Here is a 22,539-nt window from a genome sequence, read left to right on the forward strand (position 1 = left end):
ATGTCTACTTTATTAAAACAGGTAATTTTGAAAAAAAAAAAAAAGAGATGCTATTTTTTGGATCACTGCACAAGAATTGCTTTTATCTTCATCTTTGAGCATAGTTTCTGGTTGTTCTGCCAGAACTCTCTCATGTTCAAGCATTTGGAGTCCTCTCTGCTTTGGGGAGGGGGGCACTTGCTCTTGGATGATTGGGGTGTTAGCTGCCGTGCCCTTTGAACCAGCAGATGAAGAATAAATTCCGTGCTGTTACCTTTTAGAAAGACTTTTAGGTTTTAATTGGATTGGGGAGAAGAGCCTACAAGTTATGAACTTTGCAGAGCAGCAGTTCTTCTGCTAAAAACAGATTAATTGTAGCCCTCGCAGTGGGTGGGGTTTAAAAGTCAATTACTGCTTGTCCTATTATAATTTACACACCTAGGATTTGAGAAAATCTGTCACTTGGTATAAAAATGAAAAGGTTACGTGTACTAGTTTGAGTATCCCCGTGACTTTTCATTTGTAAATGCTTTAGTTACACGTATTTGTATGTATGCAACTTGTAGCTGCAGAGCTGTAATATTACTACAGCTGTGAACAGGATTCCTCATGAAGAGTAACCTTTAAGATTTCATTCTTTAAATCCACAGCAGCTTGGAATTTCGCCCTTTGTCTGGCAGTTCAGTCCGCTTGCAGGCCTTGGGGCAGCCCATGCATGGCCTCGGGGACCCTCCACTCCCGGGTGGGTCGTGAGCCAGTAAGGGATGGCCCTTCAGGGGTCGATTTTTTAAAAACAAATTGCTCACGACGTTTGCTTTCTTTGATTTTTCCATGTTTGCGGCCTGAATCGGTTAATTCACCCATTAAAAGGATTTATTTTAGGTGGACCAATTAAAACTTTGGAAGGTAATTTTTTGCTGAGCAGCGCAGACCTCTGGAAACACAATTTATAACACAGCTTCTGCCCTTTTCCGCCGAGAGCTGTCTGATAGTGCTGCAGCCCCTGGTGCTGGGGAAGTACAGACCCGACCCGCTGCTCTTTGTCCTTCCCTTCCCTCTGGGTGGGCAGGCAGGCGGGCAAGGCTGCCACGTTGGGGAGGGTCGGGGGTTTGGGGGGGAGGCTGCTCCCAGCCTTCATTGTTTTATGGTGAACGGGCAGGTCTGAGAGTCCAGCCCAGCCCAGGAGTGGCTCGCAGTATTTGTTTGCTTGCACAAACCCCATAGTTTAATTTTTTTTAATAGGAAGCTGCTGTGTAGTTTGGATATTTAAACAGTTATTAACCGAATGACAATTAACAGATTGCATAGACAGATTTTCTTTTGAAAAACCTCTGAAATTGAGTACAGTTTGCAAAACTATCACGGCCTAGTAATGACAATGAATTTTGATTTCCCGGAACTGATATTAGACTCCTTATTAAACTATGTGCATCTGCTTTTAATTTACTCCAAATAATTGGAAAATGCAATGAAGCTTTCCAATTAAAGCACGGCTTTATGCTGTTTAATAATACCCCCATAATATTATAGCTTATGAAGTGACAGGTGAGTTGGTGTATGAATAAAACATAAAGGCAGCAATAAGGGACAGAAAACCGGAGACAGTTGTGGGGATTTTAAATGCTGGATGTAATTTGCATATATTAATCTCTTCTTTTCAGCCTTATCAGGCGTTCTTCAGTATTTGAAGTTAAAATAGCGTTGACAGGCGGGAGTACGCTTAGTTTTTTCAAGGATTTATTACTTGTATAATTTCTGATCTTTAATAAGCAGATATGACTGATCCTCATAGTTCTATAGAAATCGGTTAATTGTTCCAGATGGCGTGTACTGATTATGCAAAATTACTTTTCACACCATTTTTTTTGTGATGGAGTTTGGAGTAAAATTAAATTTTTTATAGCCTTCTTATCATGCTGTTTTACAGTGGTTTTTCCACAGAAGTTGAATTTAATCTACTGTATTACATTGACCAGCACAGTTATTCTAATGTAGCATTTTGTGATTTGACAAAGAATAATAGAACACATTGCTCATTGTTCGTTACTGTGTCCCTAATAAAAAGGAGCTCCTGTGTATAGAACATAGCTGTTATTTATGAAGAATGCCTAATTCATACAGTTAAAAATGCGAGATTGTACTATGAAGTAGTTCCTTTTAGGGAGAGAGTATCTAGCAGAAGCAATTGGAAATAGGCTTGTTGCTGCGGATTTCACAAGCTAGAGGAGGGGTCTTCTTTTCATGACCAGAGTGTTTAAATTGTACTACTTTCTCCTTCTCTGAAGGGGGAGAGGAGAAAAAAAAAAAAAACCTAGATAATCTCATTCTATTAAGAGAGGTGTCATCAGTTGACTTGTCTTGATTTACATAATCCCGGAAGTCTTTCATAATTGAATAGCATTTATAAAAGGTGGTTATACTTGGATATAAAGTATTGCTGCCCCCCGCCAAAAAGAGCCCTAAAAAGCCTCAGTGATAATTCATCTCTCCCATTCTCCAAAGCATCAGTTTTTGCAAAGCATCTTGTGCTGGTGTCAGATCCAAGTTCAGGCTGTGCGTGCTGCCGGGTGACATTAATCTAGGCTTATCCCTGTCCAGGTTCTCAGATAACATTCTCTCCACATTCAGCTGGTAGCGGGGTACTTCGGACTCAGCACATACCCCCCAACATGGGATTGTAGGGCTGTTTTCTTGATCCGGGATAGGTGCAGTTTCTTTCCTTGGGGCAAACTCCTCCCAGGAACAGGGGGCAGGGGATAGATTTTTTGTGTGTTGCATGGAAAATGCTATTTGCGTGTGTAGTGTTCTAAGTACAGTACGTGAAGAAATGTTTCTGCGAGTATCATCTGAAGTTTGACTTGTTTTCCAGAGACCGCAGTGTACGAAGTCTTACCAGGATTTTTATAGACTCGGGATACACATTTCTATTTCAGATGGAGTAGAAGCCCTCCCACAGAGAGACCCTGGCAGCTCTTTCTCTCCCTGCTCTTGCTCTGAGTAGTTCAGTTCTATGCAGCAGCACCTCCCGCAAGCCCCGAGAACGCCTCCTTGTTGGAACAGTCTTAAGGCGGACTTGGAGCTGTTTAAAAGGTTCAGTTCTCTTAGCCCTGGGGAGATCAAACTTAAAAAAAAAAAAAAAAAAAATCCTCCCACCAGCAACACGATTGCTCTTCACAGAGGAGCCCCGGACTAGAAGCAAGACGTCACGGATGCCCCCCATGGCAGGGTCAAGGGAGATAGGCAGACAGAAGGTCACAGACCCCATTGGTCAGAGGATGTGTGTCCAGCTGTGTCTGCTGAGAGTGGGGACGTGGGGGGGCAGGGCAGGGAGAGTGGGCTCTCCGGAGAGCCCAGAAACCAGATTCGGTTACATGCCCCGATGCTACCAGTGCCGGTGTTGTGAAGGTTGATTGTACTGTGTTCTGGTCTTCAGAGCATTTTCCGTTAGGTTCTATGTTGTATCTGGTCTGGTCTAGAAGGAAGTTAAATACTAAGTAAGGGAAATATATTTGGATGCCCGTTGTCCTGGAATGACTAATTAAACCAAACATAAAGAGATGTGATTCAGGGCTCACAGCACTTTCAACGAGCAGTACTAGCTAAAGTCTGTATTCACTTTACCTCCAGAATATTTCAAAAACTTGAAACCTTTCACGTGGCCCCTCTTGCAAACTCAACATGTATTTTTGTGAAAATGAAAATTATGTGAAAAAGAGAATGCATAAATCAGACATGATTAAAAATATTTGTTCTAATGCAGTGATAATTTGGTAGTAATGCTTTCATCAGTATAGCTTAAGGCCACATTAAGTGGACAGACTTTATATGGATTCTCTAATTTTAATCTTCAAAATGCTATCTAATGTCTCATTAAGACTTGCATATAATGTATCTTAAGTACAGTCATTAAATATAGTTTAGGGAGATTTATGTTCAGATATTGCTTAAAGATGTTTTAATAGGCCCATTTACTCTGATGATATTAATGAGCTCTTAATACAGACTAAGCTTCTAAAACTAGTGGTACGGACTCCAGCCTGAACACAACAATTTGGGATTAGAGCCTGGTTTGCAGAAGAGCCCGCAGGTTAGCCCTGCTGACCGCCGGGGTCGGGGCCAGCCCCTCTGTGGAGCCTTGGGTTTTGGAAAAGAGTCTCCACTGACTTGGTCTGGCTGCGGAGCCAGATGACTTCCGCCTTCTGCCAGCCCCAAGTACAGTCCCAAACCACGCACAGGACATGTGCTAATTTGGCTACACTATACGTCTCCAAGGTCATCGGAGTGGCATTGATGCTCGTGGCGGTGTCACTGGGGCACGGGAGGGTTAAAGGGGGCCGTTGCTGTGCTTCTCGTGTGAGCATCTGTCAGGTAAGGTGCGCACAGTCTGGCGGCGTTATGCGAACAGCTTCGATCTGCCATCAGTGAGCTGTAAGAGGTCGCATGGGTGTGCTTCCATCTTTCAAGCATTCATAGTGACTGAAGTATACCTGATAAAGGGGTCCCATTCATTCAGAACCGGAAAGCGGAAGCCAGCCCACCAGGAGTCTCTTTGTGCCCAGCGCCTGTGCACTGTTTTTCCCCAGGCCCTGCTTTTAAACAAGTGTCACCAGAAAATCTCTGTGGGTATTTTTTTTTTCTTTTTCTTTCAGAGAAATATTGAAAAGCACTTTTTTTGGCTTCAGTTATTTTAAGGGAAGGAAAAAAAAAAGAACCTGTGAGTTCAGAGACTTTTCTAATTACTAAATTGGTTTGTTATAAAAAGATAATAGCAAATTTCTTCTTTTCATAATTGGACATTTCTTCCCTGTAGGCTAATGCACGCACAGCCCGTGCATGCACAATCAGTTGTGCTTTTGAAAAGCCATAACTAGCTAATAACAGCTACAGTGTCATCAGAGAGTAATGGTGTGCTGATTAGCATAATTAATGACAAATGGTGGTACGGAATTGGTGGATTGGTTTAGCGGATGATGAATGCGGCGAGGCCTGGGCTGGGGCCTGCCAACTAGGCCTCGCTGGCTGTCAGCCCTTCTGTTCTCGCGGAGGCAGCCCTCATTAGTCACGATGGGAGGTGCCAGTTTGTATTCTGTTCAGAGCACAGAAAACTTAATCCAAGCAAATGTAGCTTTCCCTTTTTTCCTCCTTATTTACTCACAAAAATCTCTTCTCGCTCCTTCGCGCTCTGGCCGGCCCCTGAAGACCTGGCTTTCTTCGAGATGCCTTCCATGGTCCTTGAAGGAGGAACAAAAGATGGTGCAGTCAAGAGACACTTAGCACCCGGCCCTCCTCTGACCACAGATGAATCACTCCCGTTAGGAGGACTTCTGCTTGTGCCTCTGTTTATCTGGGTAGTTATAAGCAGAAAAGAAATGAACTCGGTAAGCTATACATCCTGTCCTGAAATAAGACCAGCACATTTATCTTTGACTGGATTAATCAGACCTCATTTGCATTCTCAAATGAGACTGATAAAAATGGATTTACCTTTTAACCTTTAGAGGGGGAAAAGTATTTCTCTGCAAGATTTCTAGGACTATCTTTCCTTAGCCGATAAGGAGCAACTCCTTTATCAATAAAGATGAAAATCCTTAATTTGCATTAGTGAATGAGACTAATTATTATATAGTTAATTAGCATCTGGAAATGAGGATTATCTTAATTACAAAGCACAATTTCCCTAATAGCTACAAAACTGTAAGTTTGATCCGTGTGGAAATTGGGAACTATTATTATGTAATTAGTGATAACATTAATAGCACAGACTATTTAGACATAATTTGCATATGCAAATGTAATTTACCTGCGCCAAACAAGTGGACCATTAATGATTGGAGCTGAGTGAAGGTGCTGAGTGTCTGCGTGGTGTCCGCCATGCGGGGTGTCTCCATACTTGTTGCAGATTAGGCGAGGACCTTGTCGGTTTCAGTGGTCAGAGTGGGTTTTGTTTTAAGAATTAGTAGCTGGAAGGTTAAACCATGAAGCGTCACCACTTAGGGAACTAGCTGGCCATGCAGTCATCTCCCTTGACCCTGATTTCCCCCGTGCTTCCCAATATCCCTGGACTCTTAGGGGTACTTTCTTATATATTTTACCATTTCTCAATATTGACTCTGTCTTACAATCCATGTGTACTCTTAAAGCAGTTGTACACACACACACACACACACACACGAGTGTGGTGAATTGTGAAATTACAGTTCCTAGGGGAAGATTCAGAGCTCTCTGAATTGTGTCTGTGTGGCCCTAGAGTCGCCTCCCTTTGGAGCTGCTGCTTTCTCTCCATCTCCTCTGGTACCCATCTTCTCCCTCCTTCAGGCTGTACCAGTATTTCCCAAAAGATGGGTGTGTGCCCGTGAAGGACTGTGAGATGCGGATGGTCTTGAAAATTTTTCCTTTCAACCCTAATAGCGTATCAGCGGATAGGTTTGTGGAGATTTCAGCTGGTGTGTTAATCAGTCTTTGCTGGTGATGCTGCAGTTAACACATAGCCTCCCGGGTGGCTGTGGCGTACAATACCACTGTTTTACGTCACTCGAGGTCCCAGCTGGTGATTGCAGATTGAGGGGGACCTGCCCCATGAGCCATCTCTGTCTGGGACCCAGGCAGAAGGGGCCATTCCCGTGTGCACCGTGCTGTTGCTGGGCTGTGCGAGGGGAAGAGCAGGAGACCTGGAAGAAACGCCCAGTGGCTCTCAGAGCCTCTGCTCAGACGTGGCGAGGCACCTGCCCAGCCTCGTCCGCGTGGCCTGACCTGCTCCACAGCCTCTCACAAGTGGGCATAGATGCTCAGAAATGGTCACTCTGAGTTTTAAAAAGTAAATTCAGAAAAATTAAGTTTGAAATGATAAAAGTAACATTTTAAATTTTAAACTACGTGAAGTGAGTTTTCAGAAAATATAAAGTCAGTAATTATACCAGAAAAAAACAAGGGAAGCTGGGACGGGACATGAGATACTGGTTCCTTAAGTGTAGGAAACGTTGGCCTAGAGCATCTGTCCCTGACCTTCTGCGCATCAGGAGCTTGAATTCTCCTGGGATGGTTAGGGATGAGCCCAGGGGTTTTCACAGGTGTTCCAGTGTGGTGGAAATAGCACTGCCCTCTGGGATTTAAGGCTCCTTTTTGACCACTTCCAAACTTGAGAAAGTCACTTCCTGTGCCTGGGATTCAGTTTTTCCAGCCGCACAATGAAGCTCTGGGGCCAGGGGGTCCTTCTTGCTGTTCTGCCCTCCTCCCACCCCTCCTGAGCACCTGTTGAGAGCCAGGCACCTGGCAAGGGCTGGAACAGAGGTGCTCCAGAAAGTTGTGCCTCAGGGCTGGCGTGGGACTCAGTGGTTCCTATAAGAACCTGAAAAAAAGTTTGTTGCTAGACAGAACAGCTCATTGATACTTTTTAATGAAAAATAACCTTTTCTTATTTATAAAAGTAGAAAAGTTGGGAAGTGCATAAAAACATAGCGAAGAAAATAAATATCACTCATAATCCCATTATCGAGAGAAACAGTTATTCTAGGGTATAGAATACAGTATATATTTTCATATAAAAGTATATTTCTAGCTAACCATCTCCTCCGAGTTTTTTGTTAAAGTATACTTAACATACAAAAAAGGAGTTCCCGTCATGGCGCAGTGGTTAACGAATCCGACTAGGAACCATGAGGTTGCAGGTTCGGTCCCTGCCCTTGCTCAGTGGGTTAACGATCCGGCGTTGCCGTGAGCTGTGGTGTAGGTTGCAGACGTGGCTCGGATCCCGCGTTGCTGTGGCTCTGGCATAGGCCAGTGGCTACAGCTCCGATTCAACCCCTAGCCTGGGAACCTCCATATGCCGCGGGAGTGGCCCAAGAAATAGCAACAACAACAACAACAAAAAACATACAAAAAAATTCACTGTTAAGTAAATACATGCATAATGAAATTATTAAAACTATATACAGTTAGTGAAATTTGACAGATGTTGAATCACATGATAAATGTCATGCAACTACAGCCAGAAGTAAGACATGGAATTTTCCGTTGCGTCCCAAAGTTCTCCGGTTCGGTTTCCAGTCATTTTCTGCCCCCACCCCTACCCCAGTCCCTGCCAGTCACTCATGTGTCTCTTCTACCATAAGTGGAATCATTGGTATGTAGCTTTGTGTGCTACTCGGTGTCATGTTTCTGAGATTCATCCATGTTTTTTATGTGTAGCGGTAGCTTATTTTTGTTTCTGAAAATGTCCACTCGATGCACAGAGCTTGCCTGCTCCTTTCTCGTCATTCCGTCACTCCAGAGCCTCCTTTGGGGTGAGCGGCGCTTGGCACAGCCTTGCCCCTGGATCCAGGGCACTTTCTCTAACTGTCTTCTCCGACTGGCCACTTAGGTTATCCTCCTTCTCAAAGCAATACTTTGGTGAGCATTCCTGTAGAAAAGTCTTTGTTCCAAAAGACAAAAAAAAAAACATGAGGTTACGGGTTCGGTCCCTGCCCTTGCTCAGTGGGTTAACGATCCGGCGTTGCCATGAGCTGTGGTGTAGGTTGCAGACGCGGCTCGGATCCTGCATTGCTGTGGCTCTGGCGTAGGCCAGCGGCTACAGCTCCGATTCGACCCCTAGCCCGGGAACCTCCATATGCCCTGGGAGCAGCCCAAAGAAATAGCAAAAAGACAAAAAAAAAAAAAAAAAAGAAAGAAAGAAAAGTCTTTGTTCCTTAGGGTAAGGATACATTTTTAAACACTTTGATGTGTGACGTCAGATTGCCCACCCAGTGGTTGAATCTGTTTGCACATCCACATGTGCCAAAGAGGCTCGCTTTCCCTGAAGCCTTGCTAAGGGCCCTTGTCTTCCAAACCCCTTATCCATCTGAAAGGTGAGAGAGTGAGGAGTGGGGCTCCCAGTGGGAACTGGCCATCCCTGCCTACCTTCCAGGCCTTTTCTGTTCCTGCTCCCTCTTTTCTGTTGAAGTCTGGCGTTTGCTTTATTGAGTTGCAGCAGCTCCTTAAGGAACAAGGTCTTTTTATTTTTTTCTCTTTGTTTTTCACGTTGCTGCCTTTTTGCAGTTTGTGGTTTGACCTTTAATTTTGCTTTTCCTTTATTTTTTGTGCCTTTGCCATCACATTTTAGAAAAGCCTTCTCATGGTATATTCTGGTGCCTTCCTCTTTTTTAACGTTTAAATCTAAATTTCTTCTGTAGCTTGTTTTGAAATACGACATAAGGATCTAACTGTATTTTCCAGACTATTTATCATTGTCCCAGGACTACTGATTAAATCATTTTTTACCAACTCATTTGAAAATAATCTTATATTAAGCTCCTGTCATTTATTATATTTCTGTGGCTTATATCCTGTTCCATTGGCTTGAATGCATATTCTAATGGGAGGACCACAGCTTTTTAAGTATTATACATGTGTATGTTTTGATATCTTGTCTTATTATTCTTTGTAGTTTATTTTCAAAATGTTCCTAGTAATTCTAGCTCAGTTTTTTATCCAGTTGAATTCCGGAATCACTTTAAGTACCAAGGAAAACACCTTCAAGATTTCGATTGAGAAAATATTGAAGTTATAACTTAATTTGGGGAGAATGATCATCTTTGAAATACTTGATCTTTCCTTCTGGAAATGTGACGTGACTCTCCATTCATTCCTATGTTCCATTATATCATGTGAAGTTTTATAGTATCTAATTCCTAAGTTTTAAATTTGTTGTTGTTGTTTTGCCCATAATGTCTTAACTGGGGATTGCTTATATATATATATATATATATATATATATTTTTTTTTTTTTTTTTTTTTAAATACTGTTGGGTTTGGGTTGGGGGTTTTTTTGTTTTGTTTTGTTTATGGCCTGTGGAAGTTCCCAGACCAGGGATTGAATCTGAGCCACGGCTGCCATGTTGGATCCTCTGACCCACTGTGCCAGGCCAGGGATCGAACCCTCACCTCCTTAGAGACCCAAACCACTGCTGTCAAATTCTTAACCCACTGCGCCACAGCAGGAACTCCCATACCGCTGTTGTTGGTTTTTGAATATTCATTTTGTAGCTGGCCACCTCTCTGCTTATTATTTCCAGTAGCTTACAATTCATTACTCAGGTTTTTTCTCTGTAGACAACAATGTCATCTGCAAATATGATTTTATCTCTTTGATAACATTTATACCTCATTTCTTTTTCTTGCTTTATATTCTTGGCCAGAACATCCAAAGCCGCAGATCATAGTGGCAGTAGCTTGAATTCTTATCTGGTTCCCAATCTCAGTGAGGATATTTTTAGTGTCCCACAGTCAAGTCTGAGGTAGGCTGGTAATTTAGGAGAGAGAGTTTAATCATGCTAAAAGAAGGATTCTTTTATTTCTATTTTCCTGGGATTTCACAAAAATTCAGACACTACTTTCAGTTTCATATGCAAATAACTTAATCTACCAATACATTAACTTATTGATATGAATTATTTTGATAATTTAGAAAATTATTGCTGTGTTTCTGAAATAAATCTTACTTTGGTGCATTATTCAAATTTGAGCTGCTTTACTTGTTAGGGTTTTTGGTATTGGGCTTAATAGTTAACGATATTATTTTTGAGTGATCTAAGAATCAGTTTTTACTTTCAAATATAAGATTTTTTTTTTATCTTTTTGGGGTCCCACTCATGGCATATGGAGGTTCCCAAGCTAGGGGTGGAATCAGAGCTGTAGCCACCAGCCTATATCACGGCAACGCCGGACCCTTAACCCACTGAGCAAGGCCAGGGATTGAACCTACATCGTCATGGCTGCTAGTCAGATTCATGCCCTCTGAGCCACTATGGGAACTCCAAAAATATTTTTTAAATATTGTAATTTCTGGAATTGAGACAGAATATTAACTCAGGTAGTTAGTGTAGGAACATGGGCTCCGATACATTCTTTGATATGGCTATTGATGAACATTTGTGGCTTAAGGGCTCCAGGGAGTCACCCCGACACGGGCCTTGTTTTATTACAGGAAATGCGCATTCCCCACAGGCTTTGTTTACTATAGGAAATGCGAATCTCTAACCCACTCCTCAACTGATAAAAAGAAATGAGAGGAATGGTGACTTACTCTAAGAAAAGAGAGACAAAGAACTCAGAAAACTTCTGGGACATTTCCTACCCAAAGACCCCTATTGGATAAGGACCAATACAGGTAATTGGCAAGGCCAGTGGGCGAAAACCACATCCTTCTGGACCCCACGCTGGTGCCCCTCCCCACCTTGAAGAGATAAAAATCCCTCTGGGACAATAGAGAAGGGGGCTCTTCTTCTCCTTCCCAGCAGCCCTGGGAGCTATTTGCCTTTTTTTTAATAAAGACTTTGCTTGCTTGCTGAAAAATAAATAAATAAATATTGTAATTTCTGTTCTTGATCGGGGGGGTGGGGGGGGAGATGAAAAAAAATTCCGTTTAAAAACTACAAGGAAGTTCCCATCATGGCGCAGTGGAAACGAACCCTGAGGTTGCGGGTTTGCTCCCTGGCCTCACTCAGTGGCTTAGGGATCTGGTGTTGCCGTGAGCTGTGGTGTAGGTCCCAGACACAGCTTGGATCTGGTGTTGCAGTGGCTGAGGCTTAGGCCGGTAGCTGTAGCACCGATTTGACCCTTAGCCTGTGGGGGTCCATGTTCTGTGGGTTCGGCCCTAGAACAAACAAACAAACAAACAAAACCTCAATGAATCTGGAAGCCTTTGGGGAACCTAGTGGTACTTTGGGAGGAGGGATGACAATTTCAGTTTCTTTCAAAAAGATTGATTTTTGTTTTGGGCTTTCTGCTTCTTCATGAGTCACATTTGTTTTTTGTCTTTTTTTTTTTTTTCTCCTTTTAGGGCCACACCCTCGGCATATGGAGGTTCCCAGGCTAGGGGTCTAGTCAGAGCTGTAGCCGCCGGCCTAAACCAGAGCCACAGCAACGTCAGATCTAAGCCTCATCTGCAACCTACACCACAGCTCACAGCAACACCGGATCCTTAACCCACTGAGCGAGGCCAGGGATTGAACCCACAACCTCATGGTTCCTAGTCAGATTCATTAACCACTGAGCCGCAACGGGAACTCCCCATTTATCATTTATATCTTCTTGGAAAGGAAGATCAGCCATTTCAGCTAAATTTTAAATTTAGTGGTACAAAATTGTACCTAAGAATTTATTTTGGTTTTAAAATTAATATATCTGTGGTCATATATATCCCTTACGTGTTTTTTCCCCCTTTTCTTAGTTATTCTTAGTAAAGCTTTGTTTTATTTATCTTTTCAATTAACCAGTTTTTGATTTATTTATAAAGGCATTACGTTTTTGCTTTCTATTTCATTTTTTAATTTTATCTTTATTAGTTTCTCTTTTCTACTTTCTTTTGGCTTTTGGGTTTTTTTTTATAGCTTCTTGGGTTGAATGACCACCTGTTTTGTTTTCAGTTCTTTTTGTTCTTTAATAAAAGTATTTTGGATTTCCCTTGTGGCACAGCAGGTTAACGATCCATTGTTACTGCTGTGGCTTGAGTCACAGCTGTGGCATGGGTTTGATGCCTGGCCCAGAAACTTCCACGTGTTCTGAGCATGGCCTAAAAAAATTTTTTTAATAAAAACAGTGAAAGTATTTAAAGTTATGTAAATATTCTTGTGTATTACTTTGATGGGATTCTGATATATGTATAAATGATGGATGGATGGATGGATATATTACGTTTATAAATACATAATTTTGGTTTTGATTGCCTCTGACTCAAACATTAGAAAACTTTTCCTGAGTGGGATTCTGTTTAACCTTTTATGAATTTCTGACTTTATTGCATGGTGGTCAGAGAATGTGACCTCTGTAATTTTTTATTTTTTCACATTTATGAGTTTTTCCTCGTCACCTCATATGTGATCAGTTTCAGTAAATGTTCCGTTGACACCTGCAAATACGTCTTCTTTCTGTAAGGCACAGCGTTTGGCACACACACTGCCGTTACTTGATCATGTAGGTTGAAGGGATCCACACCCACATACGTGTAATCCATCCGTGCTTCGTCCGTGGCCAAAGAATTGTAGCATTTATTGTCTTTTATAAACTTCTTCTTATGCCATTATCATTTTGATCATTGCTTCTGTTTCAACAGAGTGTTATTTGGGCCATAAAGGTTTACGATTGTGTATTTTTACCTTTCATCAAGATAAAAGTCCCCCCTTTGGATCCATTTTTCTTTTGGGCACTTGGTTCTCTAAGGCTCTTGTCCCACGTTGGCTCTCGAGCACTTTGCAGGGGCCCTGTGAGCTCGGCCACGCCTCCCTCTGCTCGGGCCGCTGCCCACACGGGCCTTGCTCTGGCCTCTCTCCTGCCCTGAAGAGCCTTCTGTCCCCCGCCACCCCCTCGCCAGCCTCCACCCTGCACTCCAGCCCCAGCTCTCCCCAGACGTCAGCCATCCCTGGTGGCACTCCTTCCACGAGCGTGTCCAGCCCACCTGTGTACCCACGCGTGAGCACACGTCTCCCACGCGCCCTGCGCATGCACGTCAGCTGCCCTGCGTCAGCTTTGTCCACTCCTTGGAGGCAGGAGCTCTGCTCTCAGAGTCTCCCCAACCCCGGCACATGGTGCCAGCTCCCCTGCTCAGTGTTTCCTTGCCACATAGTTACCTTGTAACTCAAGGGCTGGTTGTGGCTACTGTGCTGTTCTTAGAGATCATTGTGAAACACCAACTAATTCATTTTTTAAAATTGCTTCAAGACCCTTACTCTAAGACTTTGACCATTGGAAGGGCTGTTTAAGCCTTGCCATGTTCCCTAGCGATACTCCAGGCACACACACAGGAACATGAGGCAAGGCGACGGGGGGAGAGAATAGAGGCTCAGGAGGCACCCCCATCAGGGCTGGGTGCCATCCAGTAACTTGCAGCTGCTCCCATTTGGGCTCACAGGGCTCCTTGTTCCTATATCATCCTCAGGCCATGGGAAGTCGCAAGCCCATCTGCTCCTTCAGCAGTTACTGAGAAGCTCCGGGGGGCTAGGTTTGCTTGATGACACACACCGTGCCTGGCAGAGCCTGGGGGACAGGGGGTGGTGCTCCGTGTGGCCGTCTCCTCCCCTGCCTGTGGAGATGTCACTGGAGAAGACTCGGTGACCACAGGCATACAGCATAGAGGTCCACAGAGCGAGCCTGGCAGCTGGGGCTGGCCCCAGAGGGGCAGGGGCCCTCTCTCCCCAGGCTGTGTGTCTGACAGGCACTGCCTCCCTAGTTTCCGCTCATTAGCGTGGTTGCAGGTGAGGGTGGAAGTGCCCAGGTGCGTCCTTGCTGAGGCTCGTCTCCAGAGGAAGCCAGAGGTTCATCCTTCATGGTTAAGAGTAAGGACAGGACAGCCTGTAACTGGGGCAGATCAGCCACTTCCTGCCTGTCTGCCCGGAGACCCTGGACTGTCTCTGAACCTGGAAGGGCTGGCCTGGGCCCGGGAAGCCCTGAGTCCCGTGGGCCGCTGTGCCCAGGCTGGGATGACTGTTGTATCCTTACCCACGTGGAGAAGGACTGGCTGCTGTGCTCCCTGGACCACCTTGCCACAGAGGAGCAAGTGACACGTACGTCTGTTTAGTTTCAGGAATAATGGTCAATGTGTGTTGAGGGAAATGGCTTTCAAGAACTTATTTAACTGATATCCCAGTTTATACATAAGGAACAGAGGTTCCGAGAGGTTAGTGGGTTTCCCAGGGTCACCCAGTAAATCGCCACAGCGCCCCAGTGAGGGTGTCCCTGTCGCCTTCTGCAGAATTCGGCCGCAGCCTCTCACTCTCTCCCTTTCAGGTTTCTTTCTCGATTCCTGGGCTGGATGTTCCCTGGGGACGTGCTTGGCCTCGTCAGTCTTTGTACCCCCAGCCTCCGGGTGTTTATGGTGTCCGAGTTGACTGTGAGGGCCCCTCGGTCAAGTTTGTATCACCGTTCGCTCTCCCCTCTGGGCCACCTGTGTCCCAGCAGGGTGGCAGCAGAGAGGCCAGGGCAAGGAGGCTCACTCGATGGTGAACCCTGGGGTCCCCTGCCTTGTGCAGAGCCAGGACCCCAGGCCCTCCGTGGGAGGGTGGTGGGAAAAGTCCATTCCTCTCATTAAGCAGCCTCACCGATGGCCTGCTGAGCTTGCAGAGCCTCCCGGGGACGGGTGGACCCCCCGCCCCCCCGCCCCCGCCGCGTTCTCCCAGCGCTGCCGTTGGGGTGGCACAGATGGCAAGCCCAGGCAACAAAGTAAACTCCAATATGTCTTGGAGACATTGTCAGCCTGCAGCTTATTTGTCATGTCGCAGCAGCCTCATGGATCAGGGACACCTTCCCTCCCCGTCCTGCTCCCTCCCTGCATGAGGAGTATTTCCAGGAAACTGGCTTTTGTAGGGGTGGGGGGAGTGCGTGGAGATGGAGCGTTTCCAAAACAGACGTTGGTCATTTTCTTTTGTGTTTTGGAAGTGAGTAATAATAACAGCAACTCTTTCTTACCTAGCATTTACAAAGTGTCGGCCCCTAAGTGCCTTAGCCAAACTGTTTCTGTGCTCATAACAGCCCTAAGGGGTGTAGGTCATTAATCCTGGCTTACAGATGCAGAAATGTAAGCACAGAGAGTTTCGTTAACTTACTCAGTCCCACAACTCAGGCGGGCGAGTCCAGCATCTCCTCTTAATCTCCACATTCTAGTGTCTAGTGTGTTGCGGAGGCTGAAAGGGTCCTTAGCCCTCGCTCAGGGCTGGCACTTGGTGCTGTGGTCACTAGAGCAGATGTGGGACCTCAGGGAGGTCTTGTGGGGCTGTGGGTGCAGACCAGCTGCCTCCCCAGCCTGAAATGGGAGACACGAAAGCAGGCATCTGGAACGCCAGGCCTTTCGCCCACAAGGCCCCGTGGTGACAAGCCGCAGAAGGGCTGGGGAAGTATGTTGTTCCACCCTGGGTTGTGACCTTGCTGGTGACCTCTTTGCATCACTGGAAGGGCAAGGGTCAGAGGAGGCGCAGAGGGCCTGGGAGGACCCGTCTCCTGCCACTGCTCTGCCTTTCACACCAAACTGTGATCACGGGGCAGGCGCCTCACCGTCTGGGCCTCGGTTTCCTCTGTTGTAGGAACAGAAAGGGAGGCACTGAAAGTGTCCTCAGAGGATACAAGGAAGATTCAGTGAGATCCATGGCCGGGCCCACAGCAGCAGCAGAGAGTGGGCTGGGGGAGGGGGCGAGGAGGAGGAGGACATGGGCTTAAAGGCCCTTCTGCACATTTCAGTGGAGGAAAGTGTCAGGGACACAGGGGGGTCCTTGCTGAGGGCATGGTCCTGAGAGCTGGCTGCACCCACAGGTCCTTCAGAGCTCCCAGGAGGGCCCCAGGCACCAGGCCACAGCAGGGCTCTGAGAGACGTGGGTTCAGTCGAGCCACATCCCCAGCCCCACTGTAGCAGGAGTTCTCCCATCCCGGGGGGGGGGGGCGGCCGGAGCCAGGAAAGGAGCGAGAGGGGCCGCAGGCAGCTCCAGGTGGGGCGGCCCTGGTCGCCGCCTTCCAGGACACTCGGGGCCTGGCTGGGCGCCCAGGATCCTTGTCCTTGAAAGGGTCTGTTTCTCTCTCTGCTTTAGCTTTAAAGATGCTCCAGAACGACGGCCTCTGGTCGCAGGTGAGCGGCGGAAAGCAGGTGGAATAGAAAGAGCAGATGAGGTGTGCTGAGGGATTGATCCCCAGCTGTTGGCTGAGTCCCTGTGTAAATTGCATGCGGGCTGGCTGACTGGGGACGCCTGGGATGTCGTGGGCTTGGAGGTCATGAGAGGCGAACTGCTTCACTCCTCGGACCCTTTCCCCGCTCAGTGACAGCTGGGTGAAAACCCCATTGTCATCAGCCCCGTAAGCAAGCGGGGGGCGCCGCTCAGAGCCTTGTTCAGACCTTCAAAACCAGGTGCCTTCTTGAGAGAAGCTGCCAGGTGCCCTGAGGGGGCCTTCCTGTCTTGGGCACCTGTACATCCACATGGCCACACACACGCAGATGCACACCTGACACAACCAGCGTGCTCAGCATGGTTCCTTTCAGCCAGTCGTTTATTAAACCCCAAAGCCCTGCCCCCCACCCCCCGCCAGTCACCCTGCTTCACTCTGGGCCGCAGAAGCCTGGTGCTCTGGCGGCACAGCTGAGCTGGGCGGGCTGGGGCACTGGGGAGGGGTGGCCCCGCGGCAGCACAGTCTGCTCGGCGATTCGGGCGCAGCTGCAGTAGCAGAGTCCAGGGGGCTCCAGGTTGTTTGGCTGTTCTGGAAGTTGGTTCCATTCCGAAAATTGCTGGACGTAACAAGGCAGCTGTCAGCCTCTCTGTGCTGGGGTAACAGGCGGAACGTGTGTCTGCCCGCGGAGGGGAGTCACCCGAGCCCCTTTCCCCACACCTGGGCTCTCTCAGACCTATGTTTGGGGAGCAGTGGGTTGGAGTTTGGGTCAGCTTTTTGGCCCAAGTGCTTGGGATAATTGTTGAAATATCTTAGGAAGGAGGAGAAGTTCAAGGGAAGCTGCTGGCAGAGGCTGAAAGGAAGGCGCTGTGAAGCCATAGTGCTCCGGGGGCTTCTCTTCCCGCTGCATCTGCAGGTTGGGGTCCAGTGCTTTCTCTGGGACGAGTGACCTGCTCCTGTGGGCGGGGAGAGTGGTTCCAGGACAGTGTACTTCGTTTCTAAAGCCCCGGATTCATGTCACGGCTCTGTGCCCAGGACAGATCACTCACCTTCCAGCTCCAGCTCATCTTCTGTCAGGTGGGCCTGGTGAGATGGACCACGAGGAAAAGACTCATGAAGTGCCTGGTCAGCCGTGAGTCATGCAAGGATGGGATCCCAGTTCCCTCCACTTGGCAGGTTTTTATTGAGCATCTATTTCTGCCCATGCCTCTGTCATGTACTCAAAGCCATGAAGGCGCCGCCCCCCTGCGAGTCCTCCCAGGTCAGCTGGTCCTCAGCAGCCCTGCCCAGGGCAGGAGCTTCCTGGTGAACAAGCGCAGAGGAGAGAGGGAGAGCTGGGGGGGTGGGGGGTGGGCAGGGGTCTGGCCGAGGCAGCAGAGATACCCTGGGTGCCATCACCATCTGCCACAACCACTAGTCTGGAGGTTTACTGACAACTCTGGGGTTGAAAGTTCCAGTGACTATTTCCTCTCTGCCCCTGACGGTGAAGGAGCTGCATTTCCAGCAGTGCTGGCCCTCCGTGTCCCTGGAGCCTCGTGCCTGAGGACAGTCACACTGACCTCTGCTCCCCTAGGGGGCTCTTGTGGATTCTGTATTCTTTTTTTGTTGTTGTTGTCTTTTTGCCTTTTGCAGCGCTGCTCCCGCAGCATATGGAGGTTCCCAGGTGAGGGGTCCAGTCGGAGCTGTAGCCGCCGGCCTACGCCAGAGCCACAGCAACGCAGGATCTGAGCCGCGTCTGCGACCCAGACCACAGCTCACGGCAACACCAGATCAATAACCCACTGAGCAAGGCCAGGAATCGAACCCACAACCTCATGATTCCTAGTCGGATTCGTTAACCACTGCGCCGCAACGGGAACTCCGGTTTCTATCTTCTTGTTGTACCACCTTCTCATGCACACTACCTGTGTGCACACACACGTATTTACACACACACAGTGCACACCTGGACCCCTCCTCTCTGGATCACCAGCGTTACCAACCCTGTCACCATCCAGGCCTGCGGGGTGGGTTCTCCGGGCCCTGAGATGGCGAGGTGAGAGAAAACAAATGTCGGGTCCCGGAGGGAAAATCTAAGCCCGGAGGAGACGAGGTGAAACCGGGGAAGCATCCTGAGACAGATGTGCACTAGCGCCTTCCCTTGGTCCCGTCAGCAGTTTGAAACCTCTTTCGATGCTGAGACGTTGCCGCTCTGCTTTTATTTTCAAACTTCAAAGATTACTTTTGAAATCGTTTTTCCAATGAAATTCCTGAGGTTTTGCACATGTGTGAAAGGTGGAGTTTGGCTGTTTAAAATGTGTGTGCTCTGCCCCTCCGTCCTCTTAACTGCAAGGATTCCGAGACCGCCCCCGCTTTGTTCCCTTAAGTCTTCTACCAGCTCCTGCCCCACCACGAAGAGCACAGCCCCAGCCTCCGCCCGCTTCCCCCAGGCTCATTTCTGTTCAGCCAGAGCCTGGTGGGACAAAATTGATTTCTTTTAATTACTGAAGAAATATCTTGTGTTTGGGCATTGTTCACAGCTCTTTGGCAACTCCTGCAAACCCCAGTCTCTGCAATTGTGGCAGCCGCCGTGTCTGGTGCTGGGCAGATGGGATAGTGGCCCTGATCACAGCCAAAGGGATTTCGCACCTAAGAATAAGGATAAGTTAGTGGCGGCTGTGCGTGTGGGCCCGGTTGATTTTAACCCCTGCACGTCTCTAGCCCTGCAAAGACAAAGCTAAATAATTACAGTGAGAGTGGATTTTTGTGCTTCTAGTGTTCCGTTGTGGCTTTGGGCTTTGCTGTCATCGGTGATTCTAGAACAGTAAATGTTTTCAAAGGATGATTCTCCAGGATATTCCCTAATGTCCAAATTTAAAAACAGCTCTTTAGGAGCTCTCTTATGACGCAGCCGGTTAAGGATCCGGCACTGTCACTGCAGCAGCTTGGGTCACTGCTGGGGTGTGAGTTCGATCCCTGGCCCGGGAACTTCCACATGCTGCCAGAACGTCCAAAAAACAAACCCCCGCTGTTTAGCATATAATTTTTCCCACAAAACCTAGTAACATAAAAATGAAACGTTTTGGTGAACCTTTAGAACTAATGATTCTACAAGTAAAAGCTGACATCATTTATAAAGTTTTTAAAATAAATTTTGTCATTTAAATAAATTCCTCCGTATATTACATCACTGTTAATAATAATTTTAACTGTGGGTTTTGTTTATATGAAAAAGAACTGGGCTAAGACCCAGGGTTTTCCTAGTGCGGCTGTCAGTGGACTTGGCTCAGGTTCCCACTTTGCCCCTTCCCGCTCCCCACCTCAGGGTGCTCAGAATGTGGCCAAGAATCTAAAGACGCTGCAGAGCCAAAGGTTCTGTCGTTCTTAGGCTGCCTTGAACTTGAAGCTTCCTTTTCTCCCGGACGTTAGGTTTGAGACTACATTTCCTTACAGTGGAGGCCAGTTTCATCTGCGATGAGCTGTTTCTGCTCAAGGCGGCCGAGCCCTCCCCAACTCCCCTTGTGAAATATCAGAGACAGAAGGGCCTCTTCAAATTCTCAAGCCAGCTTTAGTCCTGGAACTGTCCCCGAGTCCCTGCTTTGTCCTGAACCACCTTTGAGAGTCTGTACTTTCTGCAAACATCCTCACCCTGCAGGCCCACCAGCCCTTCCTGCTCTGGCCCGCTGTAAGCGGGCACACCCCCAGCTCTGCAGCCCTCCCCGGCTCCTCAGCCCTGAGACACCCCTTCATTCTCACAGACCTTTTGGACTCCCGCTTCCCTTCCAGCACCAACACTTGGCTCTTTGTTAGGGTCTTTTTTTTTTTTTTTTTTTTAAGGAAACTTCAAGAAAGTTATTGGAGTTCCCATCGTGGCTCAGTGGTTAACAAATCCGACTAGGAACCATGAGGGTGCAGGTTCGACCCCGGCCTCGCTCAGTGGGTTAAGGATCCGGCGTTGCTGTGAGCTGTGATGTAGGTCGCAGATGCAGCTTGGATCCCGCGTTGCTGCGGCTGTGGCATAGGCTGGTGGCTACAGCTCCGATTAGACCCCTAGCCTGGGAACCTCCACATGCCACAGGTGTGGCCCAACAAAAAGACCAAAAAAAAAAAAGTTACTGCTAGTGCAAGAGAGACGTAGGGAGTGTCCCAGGTGGGCTGACATTCAGGTGCTGAGTGTCTGACCAGCTGACTTGCTGACCAGACGCCCCACTCATGAAATTCCAGTTATGCTTGAGCACGATGACAGATTTCAGCATGTCATGGCCTTCAGGGCTTCTGCCAATAGCAGACACTGTGCGTGTTAGCCTCGCGTGGGCTGGGGGCTGTGGCAGGGGCAAGGACAGCTCCCTCTTCTGCTCTGCTTCGATCGCACTGCAGACAACCCTGGGAAACAGGGGAGTGTCGCATCTCAGATTCTCGTTGCAGAGGGGAGAACACCCCTCACCCCGGCCACTGGGGACTTTACAGGCAGAACAGTTAAAGCCACCTGGTGTTTTCACAGCCCTAGGTGAAAATGAAATCACAGGTTGGTGCTTGTCCAGCAGCCTGGATAGCATCAAGCTGAGAGCCCCAGTCAGCACGCCGGCGCTCTCTCCTCCAAAAATTAAACAATAAACACACGCGAGAAAAGGTGTGCTTTCAGCGTGTGCTGTCTGAGGGCGATTTGGAAACTCTTTCACAATGAGCACGGAGCAGACTGTTCATGACTTGTGCGCTCGGCGCCCCCTGGGCGCCCAGGCCAGCAGCCCTGAACTTTCTGTCCCCGAGAGGCAGCCTTTGACTTTGGGTTCTGGGGTCTGTTCCAGGTCTCTGCTCAAATCGTTTTTCCACTGACCCAATAAATGACTACATAGCAGTCAAGAGACCAGTGTTCAACACGCAGTTTTGTTACTGGCCCGCTGGGTCACATGGAGTAAGCCAGTAAACCTCTCTGAGCCGGTGTCGTCATGCTGAAACTGGGACAGGGTCCGCCTCACCGGCACGGGGTGGGGGGTGGGGGGGAACCAGGCTAAAGGAAGTCCTGGGTGTGTGGCCCGGAGTCGCCGTGGGCATCCGCCCAGTGCCCCTTAGGACTTGGGGTGTCTGCTTCCCGGCCCGGCCAAGCCCTCACTCCTTGCTGTCCTAGAGCTTTGCCTGCCTGCAAGGTTTCCGCTTCCTCTGAGGGATCTGGTGTGTGTTTGTTGGTTTAATTTGTGTAATATTCCCCCTCCCCTGGAACTTTAAAGAAAGGGTTTTTAAGAACAGGCCCCTGGTGTCCTTCTGGCCTTGCGTTTCGATGGTTCCCGTCTTCCTTGTCTGCAGTTTCTCCTCTTTAAAAGGAGAGCCCTGAAAGCCTCCTGGTGGAGATATGGCTTGGTTGTGTCTTTTAAGCTGTTCATTTCCATTGAAATGTGGACTTTCACACTTTGTTCTGACCAAAGGGTCCCTTTAAAAAATTCAGGGCAGATTTTCAAGTGGCTGGAAGTCATTACTCAGAGAAGCAGAGGAAGGTTTAAGGAGGAAACTCAAGTGAGAGGTATGTTCCTCTGCTTTAAAATGTGAAGAGCTCAGTTCGAGTTAGGTGGAAAAAAGCCTCGGTCTATATTCGAAAAGACAGTCAGGAGCCATGTGAGTCCTTTTTTCCTACCGTTGAAGGTAAATGGCGTAGAAATGAGTATTCAGACAACTCACCGCAAATACAGAGACAGACAAGCCAAGGGCCACTCTGGGTTCCTTTTCACCTTGTGAGTTTTATTTTATTTTTTATTTTTTATTTCTTTATTTTGTCTTTTCTAGGGCTGCACCCGCAGCATATGGAGGTTCCCAAGGCGAGGGGTCTAATCAGAACTACAGCCGCCGGCCTACGCCAGAGCCACAGCAATGCGGGATCCGAGCCGCATCTGCCACCCACACCACAGCTCACAGCAACGCCAGATCCTTAACCCACTGAGCAAGGCCAGGGATCGAACCTGCAACCTCATGGTTCCTAGT

General features: G+C 47.7%; 1 protein-coding gene across 2 annotated transcripts in view; it reads left to right on the forward strand.

Annotated features, from left to right (window-relative positions):
• The window catches only part of MVB12B (multivesicular body subunit 12B), a 170,797-nt gene that overhangs the window by 107,296 nt on the left and 40,962 nt on the right, over positions 1-22,539 (forward strand). The window lies entirely within an intron of this gene.

This window comes from Phacochoerus africanus, chromosome 2 (genome assembly GCF_016906955.1).
Source record: "Phacochoerus africanus isolate WHEZ1 chromosome 2, ROS_Pafr_v1, whole genome shotgun sequence".
Lineage (NCBI taxonomy): Eukaryota > Metazoa > Chordata > Mammalia > Artiodactyla > Suidae > Phacochoerus > Phacochoerus africanus.